General features: G+C 45.9%; 1 pseudogene; it reads left to right on the plus strand.

Moving 5' to 3' along the window:
* The first annotated feature begins 11,465 nt into the window (after window positions 1–11,465).
* LOC133769381 (dnaJ homolog subfamily A member 1-like) lies at window positions 11,466–12,666 on the plus strand (annotated as a pseudogene).
* Window positions 12,667–13,030: the final 364 nt, after the last annotated feature.

Below are 13,030 nucleotides of genomic sequence, written 5' to 3' on the forward strand. Positions count from 1 at the left end.
CCAGTGTGGGATGTGAGGGGCAGGACCATTGCTCTGGGGTACCGGCCAGAGGGAGTACCCACCCCCCAGGATCTCTTCCCTGTGGGGTCTGTAGAGATGAGCAAGGGGACTGCCCTGGGGACCTGCAGAGTTGAGGCCTGTGAGGATGGAGGAGAGATGAGTGAGAGGCGGTGAGTGGCCTCAGCCCCTCTATCAGAGATGGCTGGAGGAGATTACATCCAGGAAACCTGCACACCATTCTTCCTAACATTTCCGGATCTTGTGCCGGGAAAGCGCTGAGCTGTAAGACACTCGGTGTCATCCAGGAACCCAGCGTGGACCAGGTTTGACCTTGGGGACTTCAGTCAAGGACATCTGCCTCAGGAATGGGGCATGTCATCCCCCCGGGACATGGGACATGGATCTGAGGACAGCCCCATGTGGACTTCTTACTGGCTCCAAATCCCAATCTGCTCTAAGGAGGAATTTTTTTTTAAAAAATAAACTTTTAATTTTAGAATAGTTTTAGATTTATAAGAAAATTGTTAAGATGGTACAGGGACGTCCCATGTATCTCATACCCAGTTTCCTCATTGCTAATACCTTCCACCATTAGTGCGGTAGGTTCATCACAGTGAATGAGGCCAATATTGATACATTATTATTAACTACAGTCCGTATTTGATTCAGACTTCCTTAGTTTTTACCAATGGTCCTTCTTCTTCTAGCCTAGGGTTCCTTCTAGAAACTGTATTACATGGAATTGTCACATTGGCAAGCTGGGTTATAAGTAACAAAAAAATGTGTGCGAAATCACCTAAGTGTTTTCTGTTCTATACTTCTACCTGGAATAAACATTTTATTCACTGATAGAGGAGGACTTATCTCTAAGGCTCCTTTGGTCAACAAACTATTCCTGAAATACATCATCAGAAGCAGTTTCAAATGTTCCTCTTATAATGCCTGCAGTGCCAGGCCACAATCAAGTCTCCAGGAGAGAATAAGGTCTGGAGTGAGAAGCCACAGCCTTTTGTACAGTTTCTGTATTGTGTCCTCGATCCATGCACAGTTTTCTTGTAATGCACAATTTCCATGCTGTTGTTGGAGACTTCCAGTGTGCATGGGTTTCAAGATTTTTGCACCCAGATAACCTAGTCTTTTAGTTCCATTTTCCATGCACTTAGCGAGGTGCTCTTCCTCGTTGTTACTTTTCAACCCTGCCAGTCTCCTCTCCTTCCCGCTTCTCATCCCATCCAGGTGTCGAGTTAGACAGTGAGAGAGAGAGACAGAGAGAAAGGTCTTCCTTCCGTTGGTGCACCCCCCAAATGGCTGCTACGGCCGGAGCTACGCCAATCTGAAGCCAGGAGCCAGGTGCTTCTTCCTGGTCTCCCAGGCGGGTGCAGGCACCCAAGTACTTGGGCCATCCTCCACTGCCCTCCTGGGCCACAGCAGAGAGCTGGACTGGAAGAGGAGCAACCAGGATTAGAACCCGGTGCCCATATGGGATGCCGGCACCACAGGCAGAGGATTAACCGAGTGAGCCACGGCACCAGCCCCCAATCCAGGTGTTTCAAGTCAGTGGTTTGAGATGGTGCTTTCTAGCTTTCGAATTTCAGGAGGTGCAAAGGTTGGAAGTCAAACACGCTTCAGCTGGAAGAAACATGAACTGCCCTGAAAAGTGAAGTTTTCTCAAGTCCAAAATGACTGGTTAAATAAGCAAGCAATTAGGTTCTGAACACAAAGGTTGGCAAAGCGCACCAGTCTATTCAAAGTGTCTACGGAGCATTGCACCTGCATGTGTGTTGGGCAGCAGGCCCACGGGACAGTCCTTGCTACTGGGAAGGGTTTACCTGGGGAGATCTGACATCGCTTACTTTGCCTTCCTATGATTTAAAAGGTTTTTGGAATAATTTATAATAATTATTAAATATACCTTGGAACTATGCTTTAACTGTGCATTGTCAATGAAGAGAAGTTTGATAGAAGGGATTTTTTTTAAATTGTGAAATAAATTTAGTGAACACATATGAAGAAAAATCTTTTAAAGAAGAATGATTATTGATATGATACCAACAAAGACCCCAGAAGGAAGTAATAGAATTCCTTCTCGGGAGGGCGTCTTGAAATATGTCTTAGCTCTGAACCTGGGCCACGCGAACTGCAGCTTCAGGCAGACTGTGGATCTACAATGGTAGATGCACCATCTTCCAGCTCCTGGCAAACTGATCTTATCCAAGTCACTAGAATTGCTGAGCATCTGTTAACTCATCTCTCAACTGGATGATCAGCAGGATCAGCATTCTAAATTATGCTCTATGGGAACTTAATTCAAATTACCTGGGAGAAAGAACGTCTAAACCTAACCAGTTTTGGAAACAATGGGTTAGATACAATTAGACCGACTTGTTACCTCAAGGGTTTGGAGATTAAGCCAACATGACTTGCTAGTTCACATCAGTGTTCTCCAAACTTGCTTGATTATGGATCCTTCTTGACACAGCATCTCTCTTCCTGGGGTTTCTCAGGTTAAACTTTGGGTAAATGCTGAGCTAGAGGTCCTTTACATTGCCTTCCTCAATGCTAAGATGTGTGATTTTATGGAAAATCATACCCATCAATAAAAACAGTGACTCATTGATGAGTTAAGAAAAAGATAGTCCTGAGAAATCAGAAAGTCAGATTCAGTTCGTGAAGAAGACGGCAGAAGAGAAGGTTCTGGAAGGAGTGGTGGGAGGAAGAGGAACAGAGGACTGTCAGGAGGAAAGTCCAATTCTTCCAGGGATCTCAAATTCACTTGCCAATGGAATGGTGAGAATGCCCATGTATTTGTGCTTTTTTTTAAACCTTAGTACAAAACACAGGAGACCTATCATCTAGGACAGTGGTTATGAAATAAAGGAAGACAGGGTATTATAGGCTAAGAAGTTCTGCCACCACGATCTCTACCCATGGAAAACACAAGGTGACTGAAGAGCAAGAGCCCCTTTCACAAGCTGCAAGCGGAACCCGGCGTGCTGTGCCTGCCCACAGCCTCCCTCTGAAGGTTGCTTTGAGTACTTTCTTCCCTCATTCAAAATCCATGGGTGGCGGTGGGGTGGCACTTGGCGCTGCAGTTACGATGCTCCCGTCCTATGCTGGAGTGCCTGGGATCAAATCCTGGCTCCACTTCCAAGTCCAGCTTCCTGCACCCTAGACACCGCGACGACGGTTCAAGGGCTTGAGTCCCCACTGCCTGTGATCTAAATGGGATTGAGTTCAGCTTTAGCCTGGCCACGGCCCAGCTGTTGAGGCCATTTGGAGAGGGAAGCAGCAGCATAGAGGAGATCCCTCTCTGTTCATTTGTCCATCTGTTTCTCTCTTTTTTTTGCCTTTCAAATAAATAAATAAATGAAATTTTAAAAGAAAAAAATACCCATGAACATGGAGATCTACAAATGTCAGTCATTTCTAGAGGCCAGTTTCACAGGAATGACTCATGCGAATTGATCATAGTGACATTTATTCCTGTGAATGCCAGTTTCCTATGGGCAAATCTCAACAAGCAGAGTTACACAGGAAAACAAAAACAAACCAAGATGGAAGTCAGCATGGGCTGCCTTATCCGTTCCGCACCGGAGTTCCCTTCCCTCGCTCGGGGGTGGCTAGCGACTGGTCTGGGACAGGTTGGCTGTTTTCACTCACTGAAAATACTGCTTATCGAGAGTCATTTTTTAAAAGCATGTACTGTGAAGTTTCTCAGTGGCAACATCTGGCCAGATACTCAGACCCAATTACTCTGTTCATTTGCTCTGGGAGAAGATCTCTTTGCTAGCATGGTGAGGGTCTCGCCGAGCCCACTAGCAGATCCCATGCTACCCTCCTAAGCTGCCTCCCTTAAAGGAAGACAGCAATTCCATCACAACATAAAAACAGCATTGGGGGAAGCAGAGCCGGGCGCTGAGACTCGCCCAACCAGATTGCCGTGCTATTTTTATCTCGAGCTGAGCGTATTGATGGAATGCAGAATTGCTTTTGTGATTAAACGTGGCCAAAAACCTAGCAAGTGTTAATCTCTGGAAATCTGTTACAAATTGGATGGCAAGCGCCTGGAAGCTGCTATTTTTTAAGTCTAAAAATAATTCTTGGTGCTCTTATAAGTAATACATCAGGAAGAAGAGAAATTTTAGTTTAATCGGTTGGGCTGGATTGGTTTCTAGCAGTCAATTCCTAAATATAATAGCAGGTATGAACCCCGGGAGCCCCCGTCATGTGGAGAGAAGTCGGATGCTGGGGGGTCGAGCAGAGGCTCCAGCAAGTCTTTGCTTTTTCATTGTCTTTGTTACTGTGGCCAGGAGAGCCCAACTTAGAACGAGAAATACTCCAGCTCCGCTTTGTAAGGAATTTATGTGATTGGAATAAGAGTAGCAGAATCCATGGACAAGAAGAGAGTGGAAGACTCATTGAGCAGGAACCAATCTGAACTGACGGTGGAGGTATCGGCCATCCAGACCCAGCACTGGCCCCATTGCCTCTGGCTCGGTCCCTTGGGAAAGCAGATCATTTTTGTTCCGTCATAAAAACGAGAGGAGTTTCTAGTTGGGGTCCATGTGGAGGAGGCTGGGACCAAACCAGTTGAAGAGAAGTTATCTCCAGACCCAGGTCGGGCAGCTCAACCACTCAGTAATCCGAACTCAGGCCCTCCGCAAGCACCTTGCGTGCAATCCTTCCGTGGCTTGGTCCCACTCTTCATTCCCTGTTCCCTTTGAGGACCTCAGTAGATTTTGGTTCAGTGTCCCAGGGTTGAGAGCCTAGACTTTCTCATCCTCGGTGATGTTCATCCTGGTCCCGGAGGTTAGACTCTTCAGTTTCTGAACTTTGTCCCTACAATAGTTAAGGCACCTTACACAAAGCTTGAGGAAAACACAATTTCCTGAGAGAAAGGAGGAAGCTGTGACAAACAACCAAAATCATCCAGCAACAGCAAAACTAGGAGTTTAATGAGACGTGGCTATCTCATTCTTAAACCTCATAAACCATAAGGAAAACTCTTAAAGATTTTCCAGGGCCACTTCCATCCTCCCATATGTATTCACCTTAAACAGTATGACAATGTTATATGCTTCTTTATGCACACACATATGTTGATGAAATTGACTAGCATATGTTCATACACACACCTACCTCATAGGCATGAATAGATGATAACCCTTTAAAATTCTTTCTTTCCCAGGTAACATCTTCCTCAGTGAAACCTTGGCTCTTGACACTGCTGGGGAACAAATTTATCTGGGTATCTGGATACACAGGAGTCCTAGTACATCCAGACTTGACCTCTTCAACCACCAATTTTAGTTTTTGCCTTTCTGGACAGCACCCTTTCTAAAACGTGCTTCCTCTTCCTCTACAGTCTGAAAAGAGAGTACCAGACCCTTCGTTCTTCAGCATCTTGGTGCTGCCATTGAGGACATCGTTAACACTAGGGTGTAATACATGCCCTTGGAGCGCATTCCAGGTATTTGTGATACTGGCTATTTTCTACTCTATGAAATGGGCTCAGCCCCCCAGCACTCTTTGAATTCTTATTTTTACATTTTATAGATTGCTCTTTCTACTTCTGTGTTTCAGCTTGCAACTGTAATAGCCACGTGGCCATCCCTTTTAATTGCTGCTTCCAGTTTGTCTTCCAAACCAGACAATCCAGGTTGTTGGTGTGTGAGCACATAATAGAGACAAGAGAGCCTGCCGAGCACCTGAGATCCTGTTGCAGGTGAAGTGTGTGACCTTCAGTGGCCGCGCTTTGTGAACATTACAGCAGTGCTTTGCTGCTAAGAGGTCTGTTTGGTTGCCTTTCAGATTCTTAGCCATGTTTCACATAAATGAAAGACACTGTCAGAAAAGGATTGTTCAGAAACACAAGATAAAAAAACGTGTCCTTGGAGTGTACTTGACTTGGAGGCTTCAATTAACTCCCGTTAGAGAAAATATATCTTGGTCTCATGGGAAAGAGGATACTGCTTTTCGTAAATTCACAATGTACCTCTGTACTCTCATTATTCTATGACTCCAAACTCAGATTAGAAATTATCCTTTCAAAGCAAAACACAACAGATTTAATATCTTTCTCAGCTCCTATTTGAAAAAAATTCACTGTTCAATCCAGACTCCTGGAAAAATAATGAAATTTGCAAAGATCATATTTAGGGTTTCTGCACATACAAATGACTGGTGGCAATATGAGCATTTAATTCTCTTGAATGGTTTACTGATTAGAGAATTTTCTTGACCCAATCCAGGTAATACTTGGAGATAGTTAGGGTAGGCCTGGGAGGTTGATTTCTTGAAGTACCCGGTTGAAGTACGTTATTCCAGCCTTCTCACCTGTGTGGCTCTCACTCCCACATCTCTCCCTCTGTCATTGTATGAATCAACACAGCACAGATCCTCTATACGAAGTCACATAATATCCCCAGCCCCAACTTCTTTCCATTATTAGGCCCTAGGCATCCTCAAACTCATCCAGATTAGATAAAAAGTAGGTGCGCGTGGATAACAGCCAGAACTCTTTAGATCCCCTCTATAAAATCCACTAGTGCTTCCCCAATTAAAATGGGCTTACCTGGCTCCTTGCGATCAGAAGCGCAGCGTCTGTGGTTTACTGTGTACACAGAGAGTAGAATGCGAGCCTTAAGAGCACCAGCAACACGATCCTCGGCTTCTCCGAGCCCAGCAGCTCCCAGGCACACAGAACTATGAGTGCGTGACTGCAGGAGCAAAGCTTTTCCATGGAAAACGAAGCGCCGTTAGCACATCCTCACAGCACCTTCTCTCCACGTGCCTGGACACCACAGGAGGACACTGACCTGACCTGGTGCGTCCCAATCCCCTTTAATTGTGGTGAATAACCCAGCTCTATTACTATTTGAGCCCAACATGTGTGATCGCCACTATTCAGACACTTGTCCTCTTAAAACGACAAATATCTTTATGGCAGCAAACTGGTCCTGACCCGGCTGGCCTCTGGCATATTCTGCCTTTATTCACATTTTAATAAAGTATCAGTGGGGGTGGATTATAGGAATATGAAGACAGTAAAGTTTTCTGTTTTGGGGATCAGAAATATACTCAATTTCAAAAAGAATTTTCAGGCTTCTACTTATGTCTTCATATATTATGCAGTTATAACTAAATTGACCTCTTTTTTTGAAAAAAAAAAAAAAGATTAATTTATTTGAAAGGCAGAGTTATAGAGAGAGAGGGAGATAGGGAGATAGAGAGAGAGAGAGAGAGAGAGAGAGAGAGAGAGGTCTTCCATCCACTGGTTCACTCCCCAAATGGTCACGATGGCCTGGAGCTGGGCTGATCCAAAGCCAGGAGACGAGAACTTCTTCTGGGTCTGGCATGCGGGTGCAGGGGCCCAAGGACTTGGGCCTTGTTCTACCACTTTCCATGCACAAACAGGGAGCTGGGTCAGGTGGGCCTGTCTTCAGGGTTGACTAGTCCGGGTTATCACGAGCCAGCTTTAGGTGGAAACTGACAATAAAGCACAGAAGTTAAGCGCACAAGTCAACTTTGACCGATCAAAGTCATCGATCCACTGCAAAATAGCAGGAGGATCTTTGGCCTGGTCACCTCTTTGGGCCTCACTTGCTTCATCTGTACAACGGAGATGACAGCAGTGTACATAAGTTTGATGCAGAAAAACATTCCAGGTATTTTAAGTGGAAATGGTTTTAACAGAGCAAGTGCTTACAAAATTATTGGAAGAGCTGGTGCATGTTCTAGCACCAATGACAGCGAGCAAATAGCCAGCACTTCATCTCTATTTTTCAAATTTTGAGCCATTGCCTCTCAGAGGTGGAACTTTCCTGCATCTGGCGCCCTTGATTTGAGGGAATGCGGCTTTCAGATTCCCAAGACCAGCAAGGTAAGCATGTCCCTGGGAACGGGTGCAAATGGATACTAAATGGCAGTCAACAATGTCAAGGGCAGGACACCTACCCCACTGACTGGCTGTTGGGACCATAGGAGGGAATAGGAATAAAGCACTCAGCACAGTGACTGGAAGCTACCAAGCACTATCCTTGTGGTGATTTTTATTTATATTTTTTATTTTATTATGTTACTAAAATGTGCGCACCCCTGAGCATCAGACATCTCTTATTCCCACAGCCCCTTCCTTGCAGAAGGCTCTCTCTCTCTTCTTGAACAACTTTTCCAGTATTAATTCCTAGATGTCCCAGCCCCAATTCCAAGGCCCTGCCTCAAAGCCATCTCATTTTCTCCTAGTTTCCAGCTTGCTCCAGGCTTTTCTCAATTCCCAGTTTCACCCTATCTTTATCCCTCAACATATCCTCAACTGGAAAAAAATGTTTCTCCTGTTTTTTTTTTTTTTTTCAGCACTAGAGTCCAAATTATTAGTAGTCAATCAAACAAACAATCCTCCTTTCCTTTTGGACAGAGAGGGGTTAATCTTCAAACATTCCCAGAGTGAGAATATTTTCTTTCTATCTGTCGATTGCGGAAGAAAAGGGAGCGCAGCAAACAGGCACTGGTCCATTTTGCAGTGGGCTCAATGGCAGCACCTGACAGAGTGACAATCAAGACTGGAGAGGCCAAGGACTGCTCAGATTCCTAAATCGGAATCTTGACTATGTTCTCTGCTGACCTAAGGTTTCAAAAGCCACAAGATCATCAAGAATTTGCATGACATCACCCAGTTCGAGACGGCAAATTCAGCATGTGTAATTCTTTGCTGTCTTCCAGAAAGTTCTATGGAAAAGGAAGGACAACGTAAAAGGAAAGCCAGTTGTGGCGGTACTAAAAATAATACAGTGCTGCCATGGTCTCAGTATAGACTCCCCAAATTCATATGTTGAAACTTAAATCGCTGACACAATCGTGTCAAGAGGCGGGGCCTTTTGGGGGTGATTAAATGATGAGGGCAGAGGCCTCACATATGAGTAGTGATCCTTATGAAAGAGGTGTGAGGGAGATGTCCACCCTTTTTCTTCCTTCTGCCCTGTGAGTTCGCAGGAGGCCCCATCTCAGAGGAGCAGGCAGCAGACCCCAAATCTGCTGGTGTCTCCAACTTGCACTTCTTCACCACTAGAGCCACGAGAAAGTTCTCTTGGCTGTGAATTACCCAGACTGTGGCAAGAGCCCTGAGCAGATCCGATGTCTGATGGCTTTCCTGAGAAAGCAAACAGGCATTGGATGGATGGATGGATGGATGGCTGCATGAGCCAGAGCAGCAGGAAAGAGGTCAGAACCACGGACAGCAAGGACACTTGAGGGGCTGGTGCTGTGGCATAGCCGGTAAAGCCACCGCCTGCAGTGCCGGCATCCCATATGGGCGCCGTTTCGAGTCCCAGCTGCTTCACTTCCAATCCAGCTCTATGCTATGGCCTGGGAAAGCAGAAGATGGCCCAAGTCCTTGGGCCCTCACACCCACATGGGAGACCTGGAAGAAGCTCCCAGCTCCTGGCTTTGGATCAGTGCAGCTCCAGCCATTGTGGCCAACTGGGGAGTGAACCAGAGCATGGAAGACCTCTCCCTCCCTCTCCCTCTCTCTGCCTCTCTTTCTCTCTCTGTGTAACTCTGACTTTCAAATAAACAAATAAGTCTTTCAAAGAAAAAAAGAAAGATATGACAGAGAAAATCGGGAGAGGTGATTCTTTTCAAGGCAAATGCAAGAAAACTTCCCAGAGATCTAGGTTTTCGGGAACTTTATGCCAGCAAAAAAACCTGCCATCTTAGCCTGAAAGGGTCAGTGAGGAAGAAATGGAAGGAGGTTGTCAGATCTCCTGATCCCGCAGACAAGAAACAGGCTGGTAAAACTATACAGCTGCAAGCAACGCTACACTTGACAGGAAAGGAAGAACTACGGACGCAGGTGGAGGGGAAATCTTCCTCGCCGTGTAAGAGTTGTGTCTCCTCCACACTCCTTCAACTCGCCTTCCTCCTCTCAGCCCCCCATCCCACCCCGCTCCGCCAGGCTGAGCTAGTGCATCCACAGGAGCCAAATGCACAGATACTGCAGCTCCACCACCTTCGCCTCCTACGGCAACGAGTCAAGAAATACCGTCCACCCCTAATAGAGTTAGAAGTAGAGGCTTGGCCACGCTATTCACAGGAAGCTGATGGATAATGCTTAGAGTCGATCACCGGGAGCAGCACACCCTTGGCAGTCCTTACACACATGGAGGGAAGCACTTGAAGACCTAACATACTGAGAGAGGGAGCGCAGGGAGGGGAAGGGATGAAACAAGAGCTGGCCAATGTTTAAGTGACTGCCATGGACGGCACTCGCAGCCCACGGTAGGAATGAGGTGGAGTTAGACTTGTTCTTCATATGAAAACTTTAGTGCCTTGTGCATTCATTTTATAACGCTAGGACTTGTAAGATCACCAGTTAAATAGATGGTTTCTATTTTTATAATTCAAATTAGACGATTTAGGCGAACACTGTTGTGTGAGCTTTATTCCTGGGATCCTGAAAGTCCCTACCTTTCCCCAGAGTCCCACTGCCTGCAACAGCGACTCCCAGTGGGCTGGTAATGTCCCTGTTGCTGCTTCCCCAGTGCCTGAGCCAATCCCCAGTGCCCCTTATGCAGTTCATTAGGCCTCACACTTCCCACATCGGAGGAAAATTCCCTTTCATGCATGCACCCATCCATCGCCATCCAAGTGATGTTACCGGAGAAATTGCAGGGTTCTTGTCTTCGCGCTAGAAAGAATTCAGGTGTGAGACAGAGAGTAGTGGGAGGTAAAATAGCAAGGTTTATTAAGGAAGGAACATCTGTAAGGATGGATGGGCACCTCTCCCGACAGAGCCCGAGAGACTGGGGAGGAGGAAGGAGGGAGGTTACATGTTGGGTGGAGAGATTACACCTGACCAGGCCAGGCGGGCGGCTCAGCAAAGATGCAGAGAGCTGAGCGCGCAGTCAGGTTGAGGCTGGGGGTTTTTAAGGAGATGGGTCTTGCTTCCCCAATTCTGCTCCTGTTGGAACAAAGGGCTTTTTGGATGTAAATAGAAAAACTTCTCTTGAAGGCGTGAAACAAAGGACTTTATGGATGCAAATGTTATCAGACAAGAGGAAGGGAGCAGGGTGTTTTGAGATGCAGATACTAGGCTGCACCTGGGAGATTGTGGGAGATTGGCAGGCAGAAGGGGTGGGGACCTCCACCTGGCAGGTTATCAGGTAGAAGGGGGCAGGGCAGGATGCGAGGGCCAGGCTGCCCCTGAAACGTTATCGGGATGACTTTGAGATGCAGATGCATATGCTGGACATAGATGTCTTCTCTTTAGGCCTGTTACACACACATAAGCTCATAACTGACTTCCTACCTAACAGTGAGACCAGCTCTTGCCTTCAACTTCACATGGCTTGAAAATAACTCCCGGCGGAACTTGCCAGAACGCTCGGTGAGAAGCGGAGGAGCGGCGACTCCCCAAGCTGCGCACAGTACGCACTCCTTCCAGCTCCCCGACGCCGGCTTCGGCCTGCTCACCGGCTGTAGTAGAAAATGGTGAAAGAAACCACTTACTATGATGTTTTGAGGGTTAAACCCAATGCCACCCAGGAAGAACTGAAAAAGGCTTACAGGAAATTGGCCTTAAAGTACCACCCTGATAAGAATCCAAATGAAGGAGAGAAGTTCAAACAGATTTCTCAAGCTTTAAGAAGTTCCTTCTGATGCAAAGAAAAGGGAATTCTATGGCAAAGGAGGAGAACAAGCAATTAAGGAGGGCGGAGAGGTGGTGGTTTTGGCTCCCCCATGGACATCTTCGATATGTTTTTTGGAGGAGGAAGGATGCAGAGAGAACGGAGAGCTAAAAATGTGGTTCATCAACTCTCGGTAACCTTAGAAGACTTATATAATGGTGCAACAAGAAAACTAGCTCTACAGAAGAATGTGATTTGTGACAAATGTGAAGGCCGAGGCAGTAAGAGTAGAGTGCTGTCCCAGTTGCTGCCGAGGTACTGGAATGCAAATAAGGATTTATCAGCTAGGACCTGGAATGGTTCAGCAGATTCAGTCTGTATGCATGGAGTGCCAGGGCCATGGGGAACGCATCAGTCCTAAAGATAGATGTAAAAGCTGCAACGAAAGGAAAATAGTTCAAGAGAAGAAAATTCTAGAAGTTCATATTGACAAAGGCATGAAAGATGGCCAGAAGATAACATTCCATGGTGAAGGAGACCAAGAACCAGGCCTGGAGCCAGGAGATATTATCATTGTGTTAGATCAGAAGGACCACGCTGTTTTTACCCAACAAGGAGAAGACCTTTTTATGTGTATGGACATACAACTGGTCGAAGCATTATGTGGTTTCCAAAAGCCAATATCCACTCTTGACAACCGAACCATAGTCATCACCTCTCATCCAGGTCAGATCGTCAAGCATGGAGATATCAAGTGTGTGCTAGATGAAGGCATGCCAATTTATCGTAGACCTTATGAAAAGGCCTAATCATTGAATTCAAGGTAAACTTCCCTGAAAATGGCTTTCTCTCTCCTGATAAACTCTCTCTGCTGGAAAAACTTCTCCCTGAGAGGAAGGAAATAGAAGAGACTGATGAAATGGATCAGGTAGAACTCGTGGACTTTGATCCAAATCAGGAAAGACGATGCCATTATAATGGAGAAGCATATGAGGATGATGAACATCATCCCAGAGGGGGTGTTCCGTGTCAGACCTCCTAATGGGGCCAGTGAAGAAGCACTGCTGGCATTTTGTGTGCAGCAGTGGATGGATGAGTGAAGGACTATAGCCGTAATATGCTCACTACTTGCTATTGTTTTTGTTTTAATATTCAACTATAGTAGTGTTTTAAAAGTTAAATGAAGAATAAACGCAAATATAAAAGCTCAAAAAAAAAAAAAAAAAAAAAAAAGAACTCCCAACCTTTCTTGCCTTTTCTTGGCACCATTCCCCGACCCTTAAAAAAAAAAAACTTCCAACAACTACCACAAGGGTTAGACTTGAAGACATTTGAGAAAACGAATCTCCTCTGCATTGTAAGTTTCCTACCCACTGGACCCTTGATAAGTCCTCACTTACCCCCAC

The sequence above is a fragment of the Lepus europaeus genome, chromosome 11 (genome assembly GCF_033115175.1).
Source record: "Lepus europaeus isolate LE1 chromosome 11, mLepTim1.pri, whole genome shotgun sequence".
NCBI lineage: Eukaryota > Metazoa > Chordata > Mammalia > Lagomorpha > Leporidae > Lepus > Lepus europaeus.